Source organism: Terrapene carolina, unplaced genomic scaffold (genome assembly GCF_002925995.2).
Source record: "Terrapene carolina triunguis isolate 2854851 unplaced genomic scaffold, T_m_triunguis-2.0 Scaffold189, whole genome shotgun sequence".
In the NCBI taxonomy this organism is placed as follows: domain Eukaryota; kingdom Metazoa; phylum Chordata; order Testudines; family Emydidae; genus Terrapene; species Terrapene triunguis.
The window spans coordinates 5,932,342-5,946,597 of NW_020664540.1; positions in this window are offsets into that span (position 1 = coordinate 5,932,342).

Here is a 14,256-nt window from a genome sequence, read left to right on the forward strand (position 1 = left end):
ACAGGTGGGACTGGGAGAGCAGCCGGAGGAGTGGGGGCATGCGGGGGTTGGGGGAGTGGGTGGAGGGATGGTGGGAGCAGGAAAGCAGGCAGGATGGTGGGAACTGGGGGAGCAGGCAGAGGAGTGGGGGGGAGGCAGGAAACAGGCAGGGTGGGGGGCACTGGGGGAGCTGACAGAGTGGGGCAGTAGGAACCAAGGGGTCAGGAAACTGGCAGAGATGGGGTAAGGGGGTGGGGACTGCAGGGGATAGGAGGGAAGGGGGAAAACAGCCAGGAGGAGAGAGCAGGGTATGTAGGACTTGCAGCTTGCGTTCCAGTGTTTGTAATTCCTGAAAGTTCAGTTAGATGCCAGATGTCATCTTCTGACAATCCAAGAGCTGGTGGGGAATTTACCCTTATTTGGTTGCAATGTAGAAATTCCCATAGTGAGAAACTGCAAAGGGAAGGTGTCTAGGTTGGTGTCTGCTTCGCTCAGGGGCTGTCTCTCCAGTTTGCTGGGATTATGTGAGGAAGAGTTTCGATGTCTCTCACAGACCTGCACAAATCCTTCATTCCTGGACTCTGAGTGACTTTACGCACTTAAAGAGTGAGACCTGGAACAGGTCTTAGCCTTGTTTCTGCTTAAATTGGCAGACTGACACCCCTTACATGTATCCTCTTTCACTCACAGAGTTGCCTCATGAATATAGCTGCCTCACACACCTTTGTATACAGTTCTCTCTCACACAACACCCACAAACATTTCCTTCACTCGTTCATCCCATACAGCTTTCTGAAACCACAGAAGTGTATTTTCACTAGTTTTATAGCTGCCAAAATGGTAGCCCAGACTGGCATGTTTTATATGAAAGAAGGATGTGGCATTTAGCTCTCCCCTTGTAGAGAAGTAGTATGGATTTTAGGAGTCCGGTTGCTGTATATTTTTGCATGGTGACCATTCTTTAAACCTCTCCAAATGTTTGTCTGTTGTGCTAACATAAATGCTGTCACACCTACATTTAGTTGAAGCGTAAGCTGTGAAACTATTATCTCAGAGCTAGATAAAAGTTTTGATGAAAATCTGCTCTTGTTCCCCCATAATACTCTTCCTAGCTCTTGACAATAGCCAAATACTTCAGTACATTCAAAATATAGTAATAAAGGAAATCATTGTTTCTGTCTAATTTCTAGGGTAATACTTTGCATTGATATTTCTTTCTCTTAGTACTAATGACTGCTCACTTTTAAATACTCATTTTAATGATGTATCCTGGCATCTAATTCTGCTGTTTGTAGACTTTATTGACATGCAAAGGAGATGTCAGATACATACTAGTCACTTCTATTTAATTTGGCCCACTGTGTTTAACTTAGTCTTGCAAAACTGTCATGGAAATCTATCAGCCCAGCCACAATATATAGACATCTGCCTTTACCAAGATAATTTACGAGAATAAAAAAAAAATCATAATTTTTACTTACCTTTCAAAAGAATTACTCTTACTGGGTGAATAACATTTTTCAAGGTTTTGTTACCTGACAGGATAATTCCACTTCCCTTCCAAATACTGAGAGGTTTGAATACCTGTTCCATGTATGTCCTATTTTCTACCTCTTAGAAGGGCTTAGGTTTATCACAGTAAATAGAAACACCTTTTTTCACAAAGGATTCTAAAGCCTTTTGATATAGAGGGTCTGATTTTCTGAGGTACAGAATGCCTGCTGCTCCCATTGATTTCAGTGGATTTCTGCAGACTCAGCGCCTTTGAAAATTGGACCTAGCCATGTCACTGCATATATTGCTCAAGTGCAGCCATCTTTGGGATAGAATAGAGCAGCTCTTAAACAATGCACAACAGTTTAGAATATGAGAAAAATGTAATCAGAAACTGCAAAAATGTTATCATTAGGGGAAGGTCCTGGAGATGTCATAGTAATGTTACCACAAACCATGGAAATCATGACAAAATCATGGAAAGTCATCAACATTTTTTGTAGAACATACTGGCTCAGACTAGTGATCTACCTAGTTTGGTATCCTGTCTCACAGGGGCCAGCACCAGCTGCTTCAGAGGAAAGTGCAAAAAATCCTGCAATATGCCAATAACTTGCTTAAGGGAAAGGTTCCTCCTAACCCCCAATACTCAGCTGCTGTCTTAAATCCTGAAGCAGGCGGATGTATATATAAATATTTAATCCCTTTTTGAATCTTGCTAAATTCTTGGCTGCAATGATACTTCATGGCAATGAATTCCACACGCTAATTGTACATTCTAAATAGCCTTGTGCTTTTCTTTATTCTGTTAGCACCTCCCTCAATACTGTGTGATCCATTTGCTGTTCCCCATGTTCAGTTGCCTTTTCTCCTACATGAATCTTAATCTCTCTTTTTCTTCTTCCTGGGCCATGGCACCCCATCACAGGCTCCATATTGTTTTCTCTCCCCCATAGAACTTGTACAATCTCCCCCTCACACATTTTATGGGAAGTGTGTCCTTTTCCTCTTGTAGACCAACCAACTAACTAATATGTCACTGTGATATCTCATGCTGCCACTGCGCACAGCTACGGCATTCAGTGTTTATTGTATCACATGGAGAGGAGAGATGCTGGCAGGGAGCAATGCAGTGAGAGTTCAGCAGCAGCAAAAGAGTGAATACTTAGTTTGGAGACTTTTAAACAGGACGCTTTTTAAAACTGGTGTTAAGTTGATAGCAAAATGAGGTGCTTCTCTTGTCTACCAATGTTATAGGACCCCATGTCAGCTTGGTATAGTTTCATTCTCCAATGGTTAATGTGGCCCTGGTGTCATTGTGTAAATGGAAGGAACATGCTGACACAGGTGCTTCTGAGATATTTGCAGGGGTTGGAATCCTTGCTCATGGTAAACTCACTCTCTCCCTCATTCTTGCCTATATTTTAATTCAACTGGAGGTTTAGTGTGGAAAAATTTGGGAAAACATCATGAAGGGTTATATGGTCACAGTATAACCTTAATAATGTCACAAGTCTTGGAATAATGGTAAAAATAATCCTGTAAATCATGGACATATTTTCTAGAAACCAAAGTATATGTAGACCCAGGCTACTAAATATTTAATTTTTATGTTATGGAGATAACTCTTACCACTTGAGCACATAGCTACTGTCTCCCTCTTACCTAGCCCTCTTGGAGGCCCAGATTGTTTTTTATTTTATTTTATTTTTTATAAACATCTTAGAGTTTTATGAGGCACCTTACCACCACCACTTGTGTTTTGCCTGGCTGTCCTCATAGTAGTCTAGCTATAGCATGTTGGAGGGGAGAGTCACTATGCGTCTATCAGTTGTAATCCTTTGTCTCACAGGACTGCTCTATACTAACTTCCTGTCAGCTGTTCTCTTAAGACTTTCTTATAGTTTGTGCAGCTATTCACCTATGAAGTTAGTCATCCTCTCACATGCAAAGATCCATATCATTTTCTTTTCTGCTGCGTTATATGCAGTAGTGTTACCTCATAGATGAGCCAAACAGATTGGTTCTTGATTAATAGGATTGTTCTGTTCCTACAACAAGAATGGCATTAATGCAGAGTTTGGCACAAGTCTGGCCTTCCTGAAATAAACATTTTAAAAAGAGATAAGGGGAAAAATCTCCCTCAGCCTGAATTTTTAAAGTATATTTTGGTAATAACTTCCAAATCAGCAGGTGGGCATCTCTTAGAAGTCTGCAGTTCCACTTCTGGTTGGTTTTACTGCATTTGAGATCGATAATGACCCCGTCTCCTTTATGGCAGCATAAAGTATTATCTATTAGCCCTTTCTTCACTGCACCACACAGCCAGATGGGTTGGAGATAATGCTTGGGTTTCTTCAGAATGGCAAGAGCTAAATATGTGGCATAGAACTAGAAATTGAACCCATATCTTTAGCTTGATAGAGTAAGGAGGATTTTTCCACATAATTTATACAATAGAGTAATTTAAAAGTAGGAATTGAACATAAGTTATGCCTTAGTCAAACACAAGTTACTGAGCTCAATACAAGGGTAACTGGATAAAATATAACGGCCTGTGATATACAAGAGGTCAGACTAGGTCAGGGGTAGGCAACCTATGGCATGCGTGCCAAAGGTGGCACGTGAACTGATTTTCAGTGGCACTCACACTGCCTGGGTCCTGGCCACCGGTCCAGGGGGCTCTGCATTTTAATTTAATTTTAAATAAAGCTTCTTAAACATTTTAAAAACCTTATTTACTTTACATACAACATTAGTTTAGTTATTGTGACAGCGTACCCCATAAGGCTTTATGGGTGGTGTTTATAAATGTATGTATGATATAACTGAAATATGTTTTGTGCTGCCTGTGCCATGTAACATATCTCCGTAAAGGTTATGGTCTACTATATCTATTCACCCTTTGTACATATATACCATTTTCTACTTGAGGTTAAGAATATGGGCTGTATGCTTGCTTGATTTCTAAGTAAGCTTGGTGAGGCATTTGGTCAGCTTCTTTAGGAAGGAATTTGCCAGGTTAAGTACCTGATCGGGAAACACTTAGGGAGCAATTATAGACTTCTAGAAAGAGACCTTCTAAAAACATTAAAATGTATTACTGGCATGCGAAACCTTAAATTAGAGTGAATAAATGAAGACTCGGCACATCACTTCTGAAAGGTTGCTGACCCCTGGACTAGGTGATCCAAGGGTCCGTTCTGACCTTAAACACTATGAATTATTTTTCTGGCAAAAATATACAGAAAAAATGGTATAAAGCAGTTTACAGATGTGGCAGTAACATTATATTGCTGTACTATATGTTAATATCTTATATCACAGTGCTGGGATGCCAAAACAATAGGATAAATAAAAGGAAATAACACACTTTTTTAATATCCATTTATCACTAGAATTATATGACTGAATTTGTAAATATGTATATGATTCTTGTAGTCAAGCTAAAGGAAATTACCGGTGTTGGAAATGTCAGATGATTCCTTTGATATCTTGCTGTTGTGTTGAAGATAACATTTTGCTTGATTGTTAATATAGTTTATTTTGCAAGTACCATTTGTCTTTATTCATTCCCATTTTTTACCCACAAACATCATTCTGCACGTGGAAAGGCATGCAAAATGCATGTTCCTATCTAAAAGAGAGTATACTCACTATGTGTAAAAAACCCAAATAAAATAAAAACCCTATAGCTCAGTCAGTGTAACACACCTCATGCAAACTATACACAGGAGTGACAGGCACCATGCAACTACACAGAACAGCAAAATACAGCTCATATGATCAGTATTGCCAGCTCAAATGTTCAATTGTCATGATTCAGGCCCTGCAAAATTATGAGACTAGTTTAAAAATCATGAGGTTTATTTAAAATAATACATATTGGGTTTGTATTATTTGGCTTCATGCTTTTGAATCATTAGGACATGTTTGGGTCACATTTTAAGATTTTCTCTGGAACCGTGAGGGCTAGGAACTTTTTTTTGTTTTTTAATGAAAGCTGAGATTCTCATGTAATGACATAAGTCTGCAAGCTGCTACTTTAAGAAAAACATCAAATTAATGGAACTTGCAATAAAATCACAAGAGTTGGCAAAACAGGCTAAATGAATTATTGTATGCAGTGTTGTAGCTGCGTCAGTCCCAGAATATTAGAGACACTATCTTTTAGTGGACCAACTTCTGTTAGTGAGGGAGACAAGCTTGCAAACTTACAGAGTTCTTCTTCCAGTCATTCTTGTCATTTCAGGGAATGACAGTTTCATATTTAGGAGATTAAATATTGTACTTATTTGCATGTATCTCCCATAATCTACCAAGTCATAGGTAAACTCTCAGGTTAAGCTTACTGGTTGTATTAATTAAATATACTTGTGTGCTGTGTACTTGGGCTTTCCATCCTTGACTACATTAGACTTTTCTTTAAATTTCCCATTGTTGCCACCAGTGCACACTCCACTGACAGTAGCAAAGGTGGGAGCTTTAGTGTAGAGAGGATGCTGGTAACCATGTTTTAACCTCAGTGTTGTGTAGATCTCACCTTAGCAGTATTAAAACACTGACAGGCATCTACACTTGTATTCCCACTATTCCTGCCACTGTAGAGCTGGAATGGCAGGAAATCTTAACGGGAAAAAAGAAAGATCTAGTGCAAATATAGCTTAACTCGCTACTCTGTATTCATGAATCAGTACATCTTTATTATTCATTTTGATTCAATTAGCTAATGTTTAGTGTAAAGCACTTTGGAGAGAATGGGACTATATCAGTGCTAAAGATTTCTCTTATTTGTCTCTTTACTTTGTTTTCACTGTGTATTGCCTCAGTTTCCCAAACTGTCCATCTTATCAGGCGAATGGAAAAATTTCGGGAATGCGGAGGATGCAGGTATTAGCTGGAGCTATATTCTGTTGCTGTGCTGGCTTTTACCCAGACAATAGAAGAGATGATATTAAATGAGATTAATAAGCAGACTTTTGAATAATAAAAATTTATTAAAGATACTGTATCAAAGCATGAATTAAGAATTTAAAGTAATACCTTTAAAACCTGGGATGCCCCCTGATGCTGTTTTACAGAGACTACAAATAATTGCAATGTTACAGAAGTCACAGCCTGCTCCAGACTCCCTTTGTATAAGTAATTTGGGAAGGCCCAAACGGCAAGGGCTGTTATCCGTTAATGCTGTGTACATTTCTCTCTTCTTGCCTTGTAGGTGTTGCAAGTCCTGACAGTCCCACAGGTTTCCCATTCTCTCTGGAAGATTAGCTCCATTTCCTGTCAATGTCTTAGCTATGTTGTGTCTTCTCCCTGAGGGACTCTCCAGTGGGTTCTGTCTCTCTCCTTTCTTCATGTTCACACTTGAATCGTCTTTTTTTCCTGTTGTTTTAAAATAGCTACAGGGCCAGACTCATGAACATGCCCAGCAGTACTGGATCCTTTAAAGGTGCTGTATTCTTGATCTCCCTTTACACTTTTACCTGCTAAAACGTTTAGGAGTATATAGTCAAATAAAGCATTCCAACCCCACCGATACTTTAATATTTTTTCTAGCATTTGTATACTGTAGCTACTTTATAGAACTATAAAGAGAAAGGCAAGCCCAGGCACATGGCCTACACAAGCAGCAGTATAGACAATATGGTAAGCGTGTCAAAGAAGTAAGCAAATGCAAGTTATAAGTAAAAATATGCACAAACACTTCTCTAGATAACAATTATTGCTAAAAAAAAGGCATAACATCTTTTTACAGCCATAAGTAGAATCAGTGAGATGCAAAGCTATAGCAGTACATAATGCTAAATCAATATTTTTAGTCTACTGAAATGTCTGAATCTGATCCATTTTGATCTGTAGGGGGGAGACTTAATGTTTTTTTTTTTTAATCTGTCCAAACCCTGAATGCTAAACACTGAATGTCTTGTTGTGCTCTATTCTCATTAATTTAGCTGGAAATATTAGGAATGCTGAGATGCTTGAGTCAGAAAATGAATGCCGCCTTCTCTCCTTTAGGCCCGCCTTGCAAGGCTCGCATACAGAACAAAGTGCATACTGTTCCCTTTGAAGATTATTTCACATTCACTCATGTCCACGGCCAATCAGTCTGTCACATTAATTCACCAGTCTTGTAATAGGATTCCAGCACTATCTCTTTACCCCCACTTACAAGTACTGTGCTTCACAGGTCTTCAATATCAAGATCAGAAATTGGTGATGGCAGTAGGGAGGCAACAGGCAAAATAAAGTGTCCCTCTCTTGACTCTGAAACCTCTCTTGACTGGGAGCCTCAATGCCAGTTGTATCCTTCCACATGGCCCCATGTAGTTTGGGTTTTTTTTTACCTTATTCTCCGGACTAGAACAAATGTGGATGTTGTTTTAACTCTTAATTTATTATTGTAGTTGCCTTGAATATATTAAAATTAGATCTTGTTAATTTGTATTGATGAAGTTTTAAATTTTTTAAAAAGTCTAAAGGTTTTGATGGCAACCTTAGCAATTTTCATTTTAGAAAAGGACTGCAGCAAGTGATTAGCAGGGTTTGCCAGCCCATTTCAGTGTAGTCTTCAACACCTAGCATATGGCTCCTATGGTTATCTGCCCTTAGAGATGAGATTTCAGTTTGTTTTCCAGAGATGTAAGTAGAGTCACCAGTAAGTCAGTTTTATAATATAATATGGAGACAAGTCCCAAAGGGCCTTTACTGAGCATTCTAATTTGATTCTGCTGTTGGTGCCATTACCAACTGGTGTAATCTGTCAGGAAGGCAAAAACGGTGCCAGTTCAGGTCTGGCATATGTGGTTCTGAGTTTAAAGAAGTCTTTTGCAGACTGCTTCTCCCCCAGGTCCTCTTCAAACTTGGATCTTTCAATTCTTCAGAAGCTTAGATGTCCCTATTTCACTACTGCCACACAAAAGAAATGCAAGAAAAATATTAAGCATCAGAAGCCCACACTCAAATGCCACCCCATTATCCTTCCCACCTCTACGTTTTGTTTTTGCTTTAGATGTTACTTTTTCAGTTGCACTCACAATGGACATCAAAAATAACAGGAGTACTTGTGGCACCTTAGAGACTAACAAATTTAGTCTCTAAGGTGCCACAAGTACTCTTGTTATTTTTGCGGATACAGACTAACACGGATGCTACTCTGAAATGGACATCAAGTTAGGGAACTATGTCACTTAAAAAGACTTTTCTTTCCCCTCACTCCCAATTAATCTTAAACATTGTCCCAAGTTTGTTCCAAAAGTGAACTTTTCATTTTGATTAAATACGTCGCCATTCCTTCTTTTTGATCCAGTTCTCAACACTTTAGTAAGGACTTGTGGTTTATGGCTTGACTTAGTGGTTGAGAGAGAGCTACCTCCCTTCAGCTGGTCTCCTCAGAGCTTGGGGCAGTCACCATTCTGAAAAAATGCTCCATATTTGTCTTTGTCTCTTCATTTTTTTGTTGAGCTATGTTGTAACAATGCTATTGAACCCAAACAGGCAGCCCTAACTCGGTCAAATTCAATCCTGGGGTAAGCACTTGCAACTCTCCTTAAAGTCTCTGGGCCAAATGCATTTGTGACAAGTGTCCGCATAAGTTACACATCAGGCGTAAACTGTCCAGAAAACAGAAGTGGATGTAAACTGTAAAGAGAATCCTATTAATTGCTTTTCCTGGTATGTTGCCTTTTGCCTTGTGGGTGTATAAATTGCACTTTCTTGATTGTCAAATTGGTGTAAGGAACACTCCTTACATCCATTACTTACATACATTTTCTGATCAACTTACACCTGATGTGTACATTTCATCTCTTTTAAGTCACAGCTTTATTGGACCCAGTATGTCTATATAACTTTCTGTATTGGATGATAGGTGATGCTATATAACTTTCTGTATTGGATTATAGGTGATGCTTTCCAGTAGGTCTCATTGAACTGCTGGATGCCTCATGACTTTGATTTGACCAATTTAGAGGTAGAGAAATGCCCTGGTTTTGTTCAGAAAAAGGGATTGATTGCATTCAAAGTGAGAAAAATCATACCAAATTATTAATTTTCTCTATGAATATTAATGTTTATACAAGGTGCTGGACTGATAACCTTGTAAAATCAACGATCTCTATTTATCTACAGATCATATACAGCTCAGGCAGAAGCACTGTAAACCTCTTTCCACCACCTTTCTAAAGTACACAAAGCCATTTTGCAGGGACCACCTTTAGGAGTGGGAAGGCAGCATTAGTCATCACGCACATTAATGCTTGATCTTTCTGATGAGATTGCAAAAAGATTGTTGATTAGTGCCAACTATAGTGGTAGTGTATGTACTGGGCTGTCCCCACCAGCTCACTTTGCAAACCAGTGAACAGTTGCCATTGCTAATGACTTTAAGCCCCCTAGTGAGCTAGATTAGATTTGAACTTGTCAGCCACAGTAGAAAGCTCTTATCCTGTTATCAATCTGTAAAGTCATCCAGTTACCCTAAGAGCAGAAGTTTTAAATGAAATCAGCAGAATCTGATTCTGCAATCTTCAAAATATTCACGTCTCAACTAAACTAGTCAATCTGTTTAAATAAAAGTGCACATGTGTTAAATTAACCACCAGATGGAGCCCACACAACCCCAAGGAACAGAAATATATTGACATTGGCAGAGAGAACTATAAACAGTGTAGGCTTCTGTAGCTTCCTAAAAATCAGAGCAAATTTGTGATCTATTTTGCTGTTTGTAAACAAAATGCAGGGTTGGACAGACAACAAGTTGGCTCTGTACTATATATCTGTATAGCTACTTACTGTTTTTGCATACACTGCAATTATGTCAGGCCGAGGGGACAAACTTGGCCTATACAAACATGTAAAAATAATAAAAGCTATTAGAGATTTTCTCAAGCCTGGTGATTTAGCCAGCCAAGGAAAAATTCTAAAGGGCCATCTTCCAGAACTCAGCCAGGGAAAATAGGACACAATGGGTCAAAAATTTCCTTCCCCATACCACTTTCTACAGGCCAAATGGAAATCAGAGATTGAGGAAAAGCCCTATTAAAACATCTAAGGGAGATGGTGCACCCGCTGTGGTAACTGATAGTGGCAGCAGCTTCCCAATGCCCATTCTTTAATGATTCTTGAAAAGTGGGGTTCCCATTCATACACACAGCATTTATGTTTTAAATACACCTCTACCTCGATATAACGCTGTCCTCGGGAGCCAAAAAATCTTACCGTGTTATAGGTGAAAGCGCGTTATATTGAACTTGCTTTGATCCACTGGAGTGCGCAGCCCCACCCCCCCGGGAGCACTGCTTTACTGCATTATATCCGAATTCGTGTTATATCGGGGTAGAGGTGTATATCTATATAGCCCATAGGCTATTCTGCATCCTCCTGGGTTTATGCATAGGCTGCTATCCCCCTGGTGAGGGAGAAAAGCAAGTATAGGTATGGAGTTGTGGTGCATGGAAGGTGCACAGCTCATTTAAATATACATTGTGGGACTGGTTTGTTTTGATTCTGTGTAGCAGACCAAGATAGTTAGCAAGGTATAGAAGGCCACAGACAATTTCTGCGGTTATTTGCTCTAAGTTGCTCTGCTTCAAGCTAATTTTTAGTAGTCTGTTTGTATTTTGGGTCCTGACCACACTGTATTTGACCAGATAAATACATTCCCAAAAGGAAACTTTGTTGCACAGGTTATTTAATTATTTTCACAATCAAAACAAAGCAAGGGGAATTGAAGCATTATATCTGTAATTTTTCAGATATTTTAATTGACTGATTTTTAATTGACTGATTTTTCTGTTTGTGCTAATTTTTGGTTACTCGGGAGCTTTAATACCAAACATATAGGCCTGTGGGGGCAGTACCTTAACACATGCTAACAAACTGCAATGAAACACAATCCTTGTTAGAAAGGTGCTACTATTATTTCTCAAACCATTATAGATCAGGCCCAATGCTGTTACTTGGGGCTAGTCTACAAGACTTTGCTGATACAGCTATAACTGTATAGCTATACTGGCAGAGCCCCTTGGTGGAGTTTCAGCTTATTCCGAGAAATGGAGATCTTTTGGCTGTATACATAAATCTCCTCCTCAAATGACATAAGCTATATCGGTAAAAGGACTCGTTGGCTGCTATAGCTGCACCTACATAGGGTTTTTTTGCCAGCATGGCTATGTCAGTGAGGGGTGGGGATTTTTTCACATAGGCATTCTGACAAAACTTTGACGTGTGGACCTGGTTGTGCTGCAGACTAGTGCCAGAGCTACACTACAAAGTGAATTTGTTTTGTTAACAGAACATTACAGGTGCACTCAAATGTCAGGCTATGTCAGAATTAAGGCTGCCAGTGTAACCTTAACTGGCTACTTGTGTAAATGCATTCCAATTCAGTCCTGGATTGATTCATGCTACTTTAAGGATGTCTACACTTAAAACGCTACAGTGTAGACACTCACTACAGCGACAGAGGGGTTTTTTCCATTGTTGTAGTTAATCCACCTCCCTGAGAGGCAGTAGTTAGGTCGATGGAAGAATTAGATGGATGGATTTTTTTATACCCCTGAGATTAGCTATGCTAATGTAAATTTTCAGTGCAGACGAGTTCATAATGTCTCATACAACGTTTTCTACAATTTTAGCAGCACATACATAGGAAAATAAAGCTGTACAAAACCCTGTCTGAGGGAAACAAGAGGGAGTATCACCTCTCTGGAATTATTCAACTCCAGGCGCTTCCAGGGGTTTGGGGGCTCTATCTTTGAAGAGAGGGGGGAGATCATTTTGTTCTGCTCGTCAGTTTTGAAGTAGAGTTAACTCTGATAACCACTTCTACTTGTGGTAGGAAGGAGGAGGAAATGGAAGGTGCCTGTTGCAGTGTTGCCAACTCTTGTAATTTTATCATTTGTTTCTTAAACCACTAGCTCCCAGATACATGTGAAAGTGAAAATCTCACATATAAAATCTCATGAGTTTTAAGCCACTCTCATTATTTTTCGAGACTGATTCATGATTTTTGAACGCTGGGGGTTGGCAATACCGATGTTGCAACAACTGTGGCAATGTGGCTCCATTGAAAGCACTCTGCCCTGAAGCTGAGGAGACAGGTAAGGGAGCTCAAAAGAAGTGCAGACACCCTTTGCTTCCAGTGGATTCCTACAATCCAAACAGATCTCTAGGGGTTTGGGAATTTGGGGACAGAACCTTCTCATTTCAGCTGAGGGGCCTTATGTCAATTACAGAATCTCATGAATTTTCTTTATTCACCTCCTGCTGCATAATATCTACAACTAGGGTGACCAGATGTCCCGATTTTATAGGGACAGTCCCGATTTTTGGGTCTTTTTCTTATATAGGATCCTATTACCCCCCACCCCCTGTCCCGATTTTTCACATTTGCTGTCTGGTCACCCTATCTACAACTAAATTCTTATTCAGCACTTACTCAGGCAAAACTCTCATCGATGTCAGTGGCTAATTAGCTGGCATAAAAGCTGAGTGAAGGCACCAGGACTGGACATAGAGATCAAAGTTCTTTCATGAACTGCAAGAACTAGCTTTTTTCTCCCACAGGAAATGCTAAAAGCAGCATTGTTTTTGTGGTTGTATCTGCATGAAGACTTCTGGTGTAGTATTTTAAAAGAAATTAGCAAAGGATGAAGGCTTCTTGTTTCCCCCTTAAAGATGAGAATAAAGAAGAATTAAAATGAGTAAAGTAATCAATCCTACTGAGACAGGCCCATGTTTTTAAAGTGACCACTAATTGTGTGTATTTAATTTGATGCACTTCAGTGCTGATTATCAGAAGTGCCTCCATTGACTTCAGATAGAGTTGAGGGTGCTCAACACTTTTGAAATTCAGGCCCTTGTGACCCATTTGGGGACAAGTTGGACACTCCAAGTAAATGGACAGTTGAAAACCTGTGCCTTAGGTGATCAGCTAGTGATTTCTCATCCCATGAATGTATGGCATTTTTCTTAAATACGCTCGTGTAAAACTCCCTAATATAGTTACAGTTCCCAATATTCATAAAGAATGCACACAAAAAAGTATTACTGCTGGGAGCAGTCTCACTGAAAGTATAATGCACAATATTGTTTTCCTACTAGTTCTTGAGAAAATATTATGAGTTATTTGTAGACAAAAATGACATGAAGAAAGACAGATTCCAGCAACATTTCCACTGAATGTTGGCACCAGTTCACTCAAGCCTATGAAAAGCAGCAAAGGCTATTCCTTTCAGTGCTGAATATTTTTGTCAGGATGAATCCATTCCTGAATCATGCTTCCTCTTTCTCTGTTACAAATTAAGATTTTTTCTTTTTGGGAAAAAAAAAGTTCACAATTCATTTCAGAGTCATGGCAGTGACTCTGTAGATAAGACTGGAGAAGACATTTAATTTATAACTTCTATTTTCACACTTTTCTAACCTCTTCCTCCTCAAAATCCCGTTGCACTGAAATTTCTCAAGGATAGTTAGCAGAAAGATTACTTTTTTTGAAGTTGGAAGAAAATCAGGAAAGTAATTTACAGTCACTAAAAACAGATAGAGCTTTTAAAAATGTGTTCCTAATTTTTAAAAATTAACTTTTAACTTAAAGCCAGCTTATTTTAAAAATTCAAAATAGCCATGTGCTTCATCCTGTGGGGCCACATGTCTTGAAAACAACTGGGTTAGAATTAAGAAAGTTAGAAAAGTTTTGATTCTTAACCCCTATTAGATAGGCGAGCCCCTATTTTGCAACTAACAGATATGAAGCCGCTATTGCACGGATCTTCTTAACTTCCA